A 13,357-nucleotide genomic window follows, 5' to 3' on the forward strand; every position below is an offset into this window, starting at 1 on the left:
ATGGGTCCTCTTGGACAAATGATGTAATTTATATCCCCACTTTCGATGGGATGGATGATGTAATGTTTCTTGTTTTTCTCATGTATAAACAATTGGTATATCCCCACTTGATTAGGTAGATGAGTCAAATTTGGTATATCCCTACTTGGTTGGGAGATGGATGTATGTATGAGTCATTGGTGATAGGAAGGTCATTGGTGATGTATGTATAGAGTCATGTTATTCTTTAAGAAAATATTTTTGCAAACTTTGCTTATGCTCAGGGGGAGCATGGACTCAATCATGGGAGTTCAATCATTACATTTCAGCATATTAGAGAATTTGACATGTACTCAAGGGCAACATGACCCTTTGCCCTTGATGTCAAAGGGGGAGAGTGACTTGGTGTTGTTGTTGCCATCAAGTCCAAAGGGGGAGATTGTTGGCATTATGATATAGTTATTGTCCTTGATGGCACCTCACTCAGATGAAAGATCATAGTACAACAGGTTAATAGCAAAGAATTACAGATCAAACTACACAGAATAAGGAAATAGAGGTATACGTAGGTTCACCTTGACCAAGCTACGTATTAATCTAGGTGGATATTCAGATACAATGGCATGGAAAAACTCAAAAATTAAATTGAGCAGAATGAAGTCAACCTACGACCAAAGCAAAGGTATCCTCTTCCTGATTCCAACGATGTAGACAATACTTCAATCTGATTCTGGATGATGAAGTTATTGCACAAAGAAGGATGCTTTAATCCATAAGAAAATGAGGAATTTCCTTTAAAAATGGGTCTTAAATCCTTAAAGGCAAATCGTAATCGGGGGTTGTGGAGGCAGACTTAAAGAATGGTACGGTGGAACCCCTAATCGTCGATCTCCGATCAGATCGGATCGGTGGATCAGAGGCAATCGGATCGGCAAAACCGGTGGTCATATATGTATATATATCGTCAGTGGTAGGGAGTAGTCGATGATATATTGGTGAGCAGGCATTCGGATCGGTGATACATCGATTGGCAGAACCATTATCGGGACATCGAAGCATTATATTTGAGTGGGACCAACATGATCGGCTGACGCCAATATCAGCGATCGGCGGTTGACCCTTCCTCATGAACAGGACCTATGCACTAGCCAAAAACTGATTGCAACCTTAGTACGGACCTGATAGGGAAAAGAAGCCCGATTTCATGATTTTGAGGTCCGGGTATATGGTTTTTGGCTAGATTTGCAGTGTGTTTCGGGATTTTGAAGCTTTATCGTTTCAATGATAAAAGACCATCTTTGAGAGGCGGTTGCACCCACCAATTCTTCCACTCTACCTGCCTTTGTTAAGAGCTAGACAAGCCCTGATTTTAATGGGATCATTTCCAAGAATCCATTATAAAAGAGGATCGTTGGAAAGAGTGAGGGAAGCATTATTTTGGTGGCAGCATGCCATTTCGTAGGAGGTCAAGAGCATCTATTGGTCAGTTTTGGATAGTTTACATAATCTAGCCCCTTTTATTGCTATGGGAAGCTTTGGTGCTACATACCAATCCATCTTAGGCATCCATTTCATAGGCTATCTTGCATATTGGAGGCATAAGCCTTTTGTGGACAATTTGATGAATGTAATTCTCTTTGTTTTCATGCCATTTAATAAGAAAGGCCTCCCCATTGTTGAGAAGGGCCTGAAGACGTAGTCTGAATTGGACAAACTCTGTTATCAAGCCTTGGTGTCTTCTTTTGTACTTTTTATGTGTTTGCTTCTTCTTTTCTTATGTGCACATTTCTATGTTAAGTTGCAACTTTACATGTGATTCTTCTCTATACATATATAAGCGAAAACATCCTGGATTAAGTGGTATTAGAGCAAGGCCTTTTAGATGTGAATTGCATGTTTGCATGCTAACAAGAGGCAGGCTTCCAAGAGGCGAAGGGAATTTAGAACCATTCGATCTAGAGGTAGGGTGCGCAACTCAAAGGAGAAACATGGCAAAAGATGAAGCTCATCTTGAAGAGGAGTGTAATTTCATAAAGACTTTCTATTCAATGGCAGAAAATATCAGTCAACTAGTTATAAGACTGGAAAAAGTAGAAGAGAGGAATCCAGAAGGACAAGGATCAGCACAGGGGAATGATGGAGAAGAACCCCTTCCTTCTCCTTCTGGTGGTGAAGGTTCTTCTTCCCCTCACCACCATAATCAGAGAAATTCAAAGGATGAATCTAAGAAACCTTTTTCTAAATTAGATGTTAAACTTGATCTTCCTATGTTTAATGGTGAAAGTAATGCAGAAAATCTTAACAATTGGATTAGGCAGATTGAGGTTTACTATATGATTCAGCAAATCATAGAGGATGAGGTGAAAATCAAGCTAGCCTCTCTACGACTGGGAAACACAACTCTCGTTTGGTGGGAGAGTAAATTTCAAAATAGTAGAAATGTGGGTAAGCTATTTTCCTCATGGTCTAATTTTACTTCTACATTAAAGGAACAATTTTATCCCTTAGGATACAAACAAAAAGCTTTGATGAACTGGCAATATTTAAGGCAAGGCAAAGGGCAGGATGTTCAGAGTTTTATAGAAGAATTTAGGAAGAAAGCACTGAGTTTGGGTATTGCACTAGATGCACCTGAAGTTGTAACTAAATATATTGACTCATTGTATAGTTATATTATGTATTCATTGTTATTGTTTGAACCAACCAATATTGATTTAGCTAGTGTGAAAGCAATTCATATTTAGAACAGGGGCAAGAATGAAAGAGAGGACCAGTCCAGAAAGCCACCGCTCAAACCTCCCAATGGCAAATCCAAAGTGAAATGGAAAGGGAAGGAGAAGAAAATAGTAGAAGCCAAAGAGGGAGAGCGGCCTTATTGCAATCATTGCAAAAAAGAAGGCCATGATGATGATCACTGTTGGAAGCAACATCCAGAAAAGTGTCCAAAGAAGCATGGAGGAAAAGGGAAGTAGAAAATAGTGGCAGCAGCACAGCAAGACCTTGGATTAGATTTAGGAGATGAAGCACTGATCACAGCAGCGGGAACAAAAGGTACCCTTACACCTTCTATTGATTCTAAATCGCATGAAAGCACTAGTTCTGTAGATGAGTCCCTTTCAAATGCTAGAAAAATAATTGAATTATTTCATATCAAGGTTGTAGTAAATCACACCAAAGTAGAAACTCTGCTTGACACTGGGTCCCAAGCAAAGTTAATTGCAGAATCCCTGGTAAAGAAGCTTGGCTTAGAGACAAAATCACACCAACAACCTTACCCGCTGGGTTGGATACATGATAAAGCAAAATTGAATGCAACCCAACAGTGCAAGGTCAAATTTGTGATTGCGTCTAAGTTGGTAGACAAAGTAGAAATGGATGTAATACCACTAGATATATGTGGCATGCTATTAAGGAGCCCATACCTATGTGACAGGAAAGCAATCTTTTTCTGCCATGAGAATAAATATCACATCACCAAGGATAGGGTAGAATACATAGTTTGCACTCATCAAAATAAGATTAACGCCAGCCTCGTAAGTGTTGGGCAAATGAAACAGTTAGTGAATTCCAGCAAGACATGCATGCTTATGGTCATAAGGCAGAAAGGGGCCAAACTTACTGATGCATTCTAGGGCTATGATGGGAAGCATAAATAGGAATTGATGGACTTAAATTTTGATTATAATGAATTATTTCAGGAGCCGCGGGGACTTCCTCCAAAGAGGGAAATCCAACCGAAATCCACTTATTACACGACGCCCCTCTATCGAATATTGGCATGTACAGGATGTCGGCAGTTGAAATGGAGGAGATCAGGTGGCAAGTGCAGGAATTGCTGGACCAAGGCATAATCAGGCTGAGCTCCTCTCCATGTAGGTCACCGATTGTTCTAGTGCCCAAGAAGGATGGTAGCTGGAGGATGTGTGTGGACTACTGCGCGCTCAACAAAATATCAGTAAAAAATCACTATCCCCTCCCACAAATAGATGATTTATTAGATCAATTAAAAGATGATGTATATTTCACAAAGTTGAATTTGTGCAGTGGCTATCACCAGGTTCGAATTGCGGAGTAGGATGTTTGGAAAACCTCTTTCAAAACCAAACAGGGACTGTTCGAATGGATGGTAATGCCATTCGGGCTTTGCAACACTCCAACAACCTTTATGTAGGTTATGAATAATATATTTCATCCTTTCATTAATGAGTTTGTTCTCGTGTATCTAGATGATATATTAGTTTTTAGCAAGAGTTGGTTTGAACATGTGAGTCAAGTAAATAAAGTACTTGATGTGCTGAAAAAGGAAAAACTCTTTGTAAAATTGTCAAAGTGTGAGTTTAGGAAAACTTATTTGGGTTACCTAGGTCATATTGTTGGTCATGGTCAGTTAAAAATGATCCTACTAAAGTTGAAACAATTGTAAATTGGCCTAAGCCTACTAGTGTAACTGAGGTCTGTAGCTTTCTAGGTGTAGTCCAGTATTAGAGGAGATTTATTACTAATTTCTCTATTATTGCAGCACCTTTACACACATTGACAAGTGTGAAACAGGTGTTCCAATGGGGAGGAAGACAACAGAATTCCTTCGAAACATTGAAGGAAAAAATTAGCATCGCGCTAGTCTTAGCCTTACCCGATCTCCAACAGCCATTTGAGATCGAAACCAATGCCAGTGGTTATGCCATGGGAATTGTACTAATGCAGCAAAAGAAGCCAATTTGTTACCATTCTGAGAATTTTTCTCAAGCTGTGATAAACTATCCCACCTATGACAAGGAGCTTTATGCCTTGGTGCAGAGTGTGAAAAAGTAGAAACACTATCTGATTGGCAAGGAGACCATCATCCATATAGATCATCATCCCTTGTAGTACCTTCAGTCACAAACCAATTTGCAGCAAACTCATCATTTCAAGTGGATGGGATTTCTTCAATAGTTTCATCTAGTAATAAAGTATAAGAAGGGCAATAGCAATAAAGTGGCCGATATGCTATCTCGCCCTCCTATTTATGTTTCTGTTATTTTGCATAATGCTTTGTTGTCTTTTGGAAGTTATGCTGAACAATATGCTAACGATGATGACTTTAAGGAGGTTTATGCAAAACTAACCCATGGTTCACAGGTGGAAAACTATCACTTGCAGGGGAAATTGTTATATCACCTTGGTAAATTGTGTATTCCCACGGGAGAAAGAGTGCATGTAAATTGAGAGGCCCACACCTCTCTTGTGTCTCGACACTTTGGTGTCGAGAAGACTTTATGTCATGTAAAAATATTTTGCTTTTGGCCTCATATGAAAAACATTGTGACTCACTATGTAAAGGGTTGTATGATGTGTTCTATTTCAAAGCCCTCTAATAGAAAACTTGGGCTCTACACACCACTCCCTATTCCGAGTCGTCCATGGGAAACTGTGTCAATGGAATTTGTAGGAGGTTTACCTTTGTCTAGGAAGGGTCACAACTATTTGTATGCCATCGTTGACCAGTTTAGCAAAATGTGTATTCTTATACCTTGTAAAAAGCATATTACTGCAGAGCAGACTGCTTCTCTTTTCTTTCAGTATGTTTGTGTTCACTTTAGATTACCCACATCAATTGTGTCAGATCGAGACTCTCGCTTCCTTGGGGAGTTTTGGACCAGCTTGTGGAGGATGATGGAAACCAAACTGAAAAGAAGCATGGCATTTCACCCGTAGACCGATGGAAAGATAGAGGTTGTTAATCATACCATGGTACACTTATTACGATGCTATTGTGGGAAACATCCCAAGTTGTGGGATGAACATCTCCCCTATTACAACATTCCTATAACCGAGCAGTGCATTCATTGATGTGGTGTTCACCATTCAAGACATGCTTTGGTTACCTACCAAAAGACCCTTTTGATATAGTCTTTGGAAGGGAGGATAGCTCTAGTGGACGTAATGATAAGGACAATGCTCAGCGGTTCATTCAACAAATCCAATTTATTCACCAAGCTGTGCAAGAGCAGTTGGAAAAAAGTCAAGCCCATTATAAGGCTCGACATAATAAACACTGGGTCAACCATCAATTCTAAGTGGGTGACAAGGTGTAGTTCCACATCAGCAAAGACAAGATGAAGGGAGAAGGAAAGAAGTTGCAGCCAATCTGGTATGGACCATTCACCATATTGGAGAAGATTGGGAATAATGCCTTTCATCTTAACCTACCGGTATATATGCAGATTTAATTAGTAGTGAATGTGGAGAACCTAAAGCTGTATGAATGACCTTTGATCATGGACACTGATGAGGTGGGCACAGTTCCTACCATCGATGATTTTGCACCAGAATATCTCGATGAGATGCCCAAAGACATCATTCTAGATAGAAGGACCAGGACTTCATGATGAGGAGATGTAGAGTAACTTCGAGTTGGATTCAAAGGAATGCATCCCAGCAAGGCTAGATCGTTGGAGAAAGAGAAAGTGAGGGAACAATTCTCTCACTTTCCAATTGACTAATGAAAAGCTTTTGGCAGTCCAAAAGCTCCTCAATGGGGAGGATTGATCCAGATGGATCTTTAGATACAATGGCATGGAAAAACTCAAAAATTAAAGTGAGTATAATGAAGTCAACCCAAGACTACAGTAGAGGTCTCATCTTCCTGATTCCAACGGCGCATACGGTACTTCAATCCGATTCTGGATGATGAAGTTATCACACAAAAAAGGATGCTTTAATCCTTAAGAAAATGAGGAATTTCCTTTAAAAATGGGTCTTAAAGCCTTAAAGGAAAATCACAATCGAAGGTTGTGGAGGAAGACTTAAAGAATGGTGCGGTGGAACCCTTGATCGTTGATCTCCAATCAGATCGGATCGGTGGATCGGAGGCAATTGGATCGGCAGAATTGGTGGTCATATATGTATATATATCAGTGGGAGCAAGGAGCGATGGATGATATATCTGTGAGTGGGCAGTTGGATCGGTGATACACTGATCGACGAAACCATTATTGGGACATCAGAGCATTATATATGAGTGGAATTGACGTGATCGGCTGACGCCGATATTGGCGATCAGTGATTGGTGGTCAGCCCTTCCCCGTGAACAGGACCTATGCACCAATGAAATGGTGATTGTGACCTCAACGTGGACTCAATAGGTAAAATAAGCCTGATTTCATGATTTTGAGGTCCAAGTATATGGTTTTTGGCCAGATTTGCAGTGTTTTTTAGGATTTTGAAGCTTTATCATTTCAACGATAAAAGACCATCTTTGAGAGGTGGTTGCACCCACCAATTCTTCCACTCTACCAGCCTCTGTTAAGAGCCAGACAAGCCCCAATTTAAATGGGATCATGTCTGAGAATCCATTATAAAAGAGGATCGTTGGAAAGAGCAAGGGAGGCATTGTTTTGGTGGTAGCACGCTGTTTCACAGGAGGCCAAGAGCATCTATTGGTCAGTGTTGGAAAGTTTACATACTCCAACCCATTTTATTGCTGTGAGAAGATTTGGTGCTACCTACCACTCCATCTCAAGCATCCATTTCATAGGCCATCTTACAGATTGGAGGTATAAGTCTTTTGTGGACAGTTTGATGAATGTAATTCTCTTTATTTTCATGCCATTTAATAAAAAATGCCTCCCCATTGTTGAGCTGGGCCCAGAGACGTAGTCTGAATTGGAAAAAATCCATTATTAAGCCTTGGTGTCTTCTTTTGTGCCTTTTATGTGTTTACTTCTTCTTTTCTTATGTGCACATTTCTGTGTTAAGCTGCAACTTTACATGTGATTCTTCTTTATACATCTATAAGTGAAAACATCCTGGATCACTATACATGCAGGTTCACTGACCACAAGTAGCTTATACATACACATGCACTTTCACAGAAGGAAAAGCACATATACCTTGGAAAACTATGTTTTTAGTCCGAGGTATTTGGTCCATGGTATTTTGATCCATGGTATTGGTCCAAGGTATCTGGTCCGAGGTATTGACCCTAGGTAATTGGTCCGAGGTATTGACCCTAGGTAATTGGTCCAAGGTATTGTTCCTAAGTGGTTTTGGTCCATGGTATTGAGAAAGGCCTAAAACTATAAAAGGAGGAGAAGATGATTAGGCCAGGTGTTCAAGTATCTAATATCTGATGAAGTGTGAGATCTAGTATGTAGGTTATTGGCTTATGGCGTTGTGCTTGATCTGAACCAAGGATGAACCTTAGTGGTTGATGAAGGATAAGATCTAATGATTAATCGCGATCTTAAGTCTTGAAATGAATTATCATTACGTGGTTTGATCATGTATAGTCTAGATCTGAATACTGGCGCATGTGTTATTTTGTAGATATTATGATCTGGGTAGAACTGAACTCTGGAATAGCTACAAAATTATGAATTAGTATTTGCAAATGTATACACTGGTTGGCTTTGAGAAAATCACGTATACACACAGATTTGACACATGGAAGTAGCGTATACCTCATAAAGTATGTTTTAGTTTTTTCTGTTTGTTGTTGCATAGTTCTGGGTTCTGGTTACTGTACTCTGGTGACATTATTCTGAATGATTAGATTGATTGTGATTTAACGATGGGTTGTCAAAGTGATTGATTGATTTGGTTGTGGTTGATTCAGAAAGTGATTATTGAGTCTTAGTGATTGGTTGATGCAAATTTATTTGATGATTGAATTGCAGTTATGATGTTGTTGATGGATCTAGTCTGAAAATTTATGAAACATGGTCCTTGGAGGAAGAAAGAAGGTCTAGCCTTCTGTAGGTCACCGCCTATGTACTAGTAAACATATTGGCTAGTACAAGATTTAGGGGGTTGTATCTCCCTTCCAGTAGAAGCTGGAGAATGAGAGAAGGTTGTAACCTTCTGTAGGTAGAAGCCTACGTACTAGTATAAGTCTGCACTAGTACAAGATTGTAGTCAGATTTTCTTATTATTAAAAGAAGACAGAGATGACAACAGTAGGTGGATTTCACCCACATTGGGTTTCCACCTTATATCTTGGTGTTCATTTGAGTTGCTTATGTGTGATGCTTTATTCTTCTTTTACTGCACTATCTAATAAATCTTTGATATACTAGTTAAAGTTCAATGCATGATAAATTGGGTAAATCAAAAGTTCTCTGCGTATACGCTGGTTGTTGTAAGTACAGTTGCGTATACATGCTAGTTCACTTAGCTGAAGTAGTATATGCAAAGCTATTTGGGAAATTAAATTATTGATCTGATAATACTAGTTCACCCCCCCCCCCAGTATTATTTCCAACAATGATGAATTAGAATATTTACGAATATTTGAAAATGAATCTCTCTTAGATTTTATTGTTAGATTTCAATTAATTTGATTGAGATTCAAAGCTGAAGATAAACCTTCAGGAAATGAATTGATAGATTGGTTTGAATATATTTGTTATCTTCCTCCCATTTCAAATATGTATGAAACAATTTCAAGTTTTGATGGCTCTCCTTCAACTTCCAGTAGTATTATCAAAAACTCTAATATTGAGGTTCATATCAATCATGATGAAGTGGCCTCAACCATGTATGATAAATTCTTAAATCTAGTACACACCTCTTATAGTGTTAATGATAATCAGGCTAATGAACCTTTATCATAAAGATTGAAAGAATTTTAAGAATAAATCACAAATAAACTTGAAAGACCATCTGCCACGAAATCTGAAAATCACTATGAATTAAATTCAGAAAAATAGATTATAAATCAGCAAGTACAAGAAGAAATTGAAATTTCCAATACTATGTAACCCATTGCACAAATTTATGAATTTTATCATGATGATCAAACACAAAATTTAGGGCATCCAGAGAACATTCTTTAAGAAAGCACAACTGGCCAAGTAAATGATCTAGAATCTAAAATTCGCAATGAAGAAAATGAATAAGAATTCACAAATAGAGATATTTTTAAATTCATTGCTTCTGATTCCATTTTAAACTCTATCCTAATACTTTTGTTGATATCAATTTATCCCATCTTTGCTTTAATGTTGTTTGAGAAAACAAAGAGGCTGATAGAAATAAATTGCCAATTAGTTTTCATCAAGATAGAGAATCATTCATTGATCATTCTTCTGACATTAATGAACATGTGCTCCATATTCCTTCTTGTTTTGATACATCGGACGAGAGTGAAAAAAAAAAAATTAATGTTCTGAATTCATTTCCAATAATTACTCTGACATTGAGGATGGTGATTTATCTTCTTATACATTAAATCCTCATGATCAAAGTCAAATCATACTTGAAAATGAAGGGAAACTCAACTCAGAAATTGTTTCAACTAGTTCTCATTTTCAAACAATTAATCATACTCATGATTTCAACATTCAAGAACCCATTCCAATCTATGATTTTTATGATGATGAAATTCTCAGTTCTATTCATAATCTTGATGTTGTCCTTAATTCACAAATTAGTGTTAGAAATAATTCTAATTCCATTATTCTGGCCAATCCTTGTGAAGAGGAAATCACTTTAAACCAGTCCCAACTGTTGTAACAATAGTGTAAATTATGATTTGATTTCATTGTTTTTCCTTCACTTATTTTGTTTGATTTTAGATCTATTTTCTATTTTCAGTTTTCAGTTTTTTGATATCTTATGCTAGTATATTTAGCAGTTCAACATTGAACATTCAATTGATGTATTGACTGAATGGGAAAATCAAGTTTCAAATCATAATCATGAACATCGAGAGATATTACTCTTCCAATTTCAATTGATGTTCATCTCTTATCAATTTCTTCTTTATTCTCAAAAGAAATGCCAACAAAAGAGTGTATTCTTATAACATGACCAACCATCTAACACAATTGATGATCTTCCATCATATGTACATAAAACTGAAAATTTGATTCAGGTCATTACATTTAAAAGAATATTTTCACAACGTAAATCGTTATCCTATTCTTCGTATCACTTCCAATCTCTAACTAATATCCATTCATATTTTTATGATCCCATTGAGATATTCTTGGAAGAAAATCTCCAAGAGAGGGTGAATGTAAATAAGCTTATTCTTGTACAAACATTAAAAATAGTTGTATGTAATGTTTCTAGTTTTATTTATTTTGGTTTAAGTATATTTATGCTTTTGTTACTAATGTTTGATGTATATATTCATGCAGAAAATAAAATTTTTGAATGGCTTCATTGGAAGTATGATTTCACTTAGTCTTAGTCTACTTTTTAGTTTAGGATTAGATGTAGGTAAGTAGTAGTTTAAATTAAATAAGAAGATGGTTTTGAACTTTGATTAATATATGGGAGAAGATGAAGATTCATGAGGTAAAACTATGATCAAATTCTTTCAGGTACACATTCATATGTTCATCTTCATCTGGTTTGAGCTTTACAAATTTTCTTTTCTCTTTTAATCATTATTCATTTCTTATATTTTGTTGTTCTTCTTGCAGGTTCCCATGGATTCGATTTGTAGATTCATCTTTGTTGGTAACAAACATTTCGGAAGAACAAACATAATATGATATTATGGATTTTTCTCGTCTTAATTTTCTTATATTTTTAACTCGATTGTGAGACTTATTCTTAAAATTCAATCTTTAGAGACTTGTAAACTATCTTTAAGCAAGATTTGCAAAAGTAAGAAAACATTTGTCAAAGAATACAACAATAACTTTAAATCAATAGATATGATTTGAAATAAAAGAGCTTTATTAATAGATGGCTTTACAATATAAAATCAACACAATCTCATTTTTCCTCTATTTATCTTGTAAGATGTATCTCCAAGTTCATTCTCATGATTGTCTTCTTTCTTATTTGATGAACATTTTAGGCTTAGCTAGTTTGTCTTTTCATTTCATTTCACAATAAAAAGGAGTATTTTTTTCTCTTTCAGCTTGGCATAATCATTGGGCAAGACATTTTTATGCTCTAATTTTATATTAACGGAACCTAATCTCTAAGGATCACTTCAATGAAGATAATTTTGTTATGTTCATTTTCAGCTTTCCTAACCAAGTAAAGTCCCTAGTTTTTGTTCTTTGAGTTTAAATATTTCTGTTATTTGTTAATGAACTATCTTTAACCCCTATATTTAAATAAAGTAAAACACTTTTAATAGCAGTTACTTAAGGTCATGACTTATTTTGGTGAACAAGTTTAGTCGAGTGAATAGTAGTTACCTAAAATATTTTTACGTCATCCCTTACTCTTAAGGAGTAGTATTCCACCCCATCTATTAAGTAATCTTTATGAGATTAACAATAACCATAGTTAAACATAAAAAACAAAAATGGTCAATTGAAGGATAGGAGGTCTCATCACGAGTTGACCTACCATGATCATAAGTTCTACCATTGTGACATTACCATTATTGGTCACCAAGCCAAGGTAATGGCTTTCGACCGTAAGGTTGAAGGAAAAGAGGTCTCATCACAAGCCAGCTTGTTCACCATGTTAGATTTTGTGAATGGCATTGTTATTATCTGGTTACCAATCCAAGACAATGATGTTAAGTTGGTATTCAAATAAGTTTAAGTCGATATTTTACAACTATGAATTTATTCCTAATAGATGTGACACTATCACCTAAAAGGGTTAAAAGGCATCCTTGTTGATGCTATAGATAACTGCTAGCAGCAATGGCCATGCCTATGGAATTGAAGTTAAATTAATACTATGTTTTCTTGGTTAGCTTGTTTACTCGAAAACTGATGTCCAACTAAGATGTACTGAAACATTGAACTCATGGGGTAAATTTTTACAAGTTCATGAATAATAATGGTATATCTATTTGCGTGATAGCATATAACAAGGACAAAATAGTCATGATATCTAAATTTGAGCTTTTCAAATTATCTAATTTTAACTCCAATTTTAAAATAATTTATGTATCTTTATGACAAAGATAATTGCTTCTCCCTAGTGTGTCACCATTGTTGTAATGAAAGCACAACGCCCCCATTTTATTTTATCATAATAGACATGGGGACCCTTTTTTGCAATGCATGTAGGGTTTGAGTGTGATTGCATCATTTCAAGTCTAATTTTCCTTTTATTTACACTTGTTTTATTTTTATATTTTTCCTAAGTTTGATTAAGTTTGTTTGTTAATAAACTTTGTAAATCATTTTTCTAAACATCTTAGATTAACGAATAAAACATAGCCCCCAATACCAAGATCTTCACTATTATTATTATTGGCTATATTTTCCAAAAAGTGGGTTTGGGTTATATTATAAAGTAGATGAGGTATTTTTATAAAGCAGTTATAACATATCAAAACCCCAGAACTTATTGATATCAAAAGATTCCTTTCAAAATCCCCGATATCATAAGGCATGGCCCCATTCATCAGTGGTTGTAGTTTATTGGATAGAGGACTAACACAAATAACACATATCACGTAACCTTT

This window comes from Pinus tabuliformis, chromosome 5_1 (assembly GCF_031772625.1).
Source record: "Pinus tabuliformis cultivar Carrire ecotype Pingquan chromosome 5_1, CPIR1, whole genome shotgun sequence".
Lineage (NCBI taxonomy): Eukaryota > Viridiplantae > Streptophyta > Pinopsida > Pinales > Pinaceae > Pinus > Pinus tabuliformis.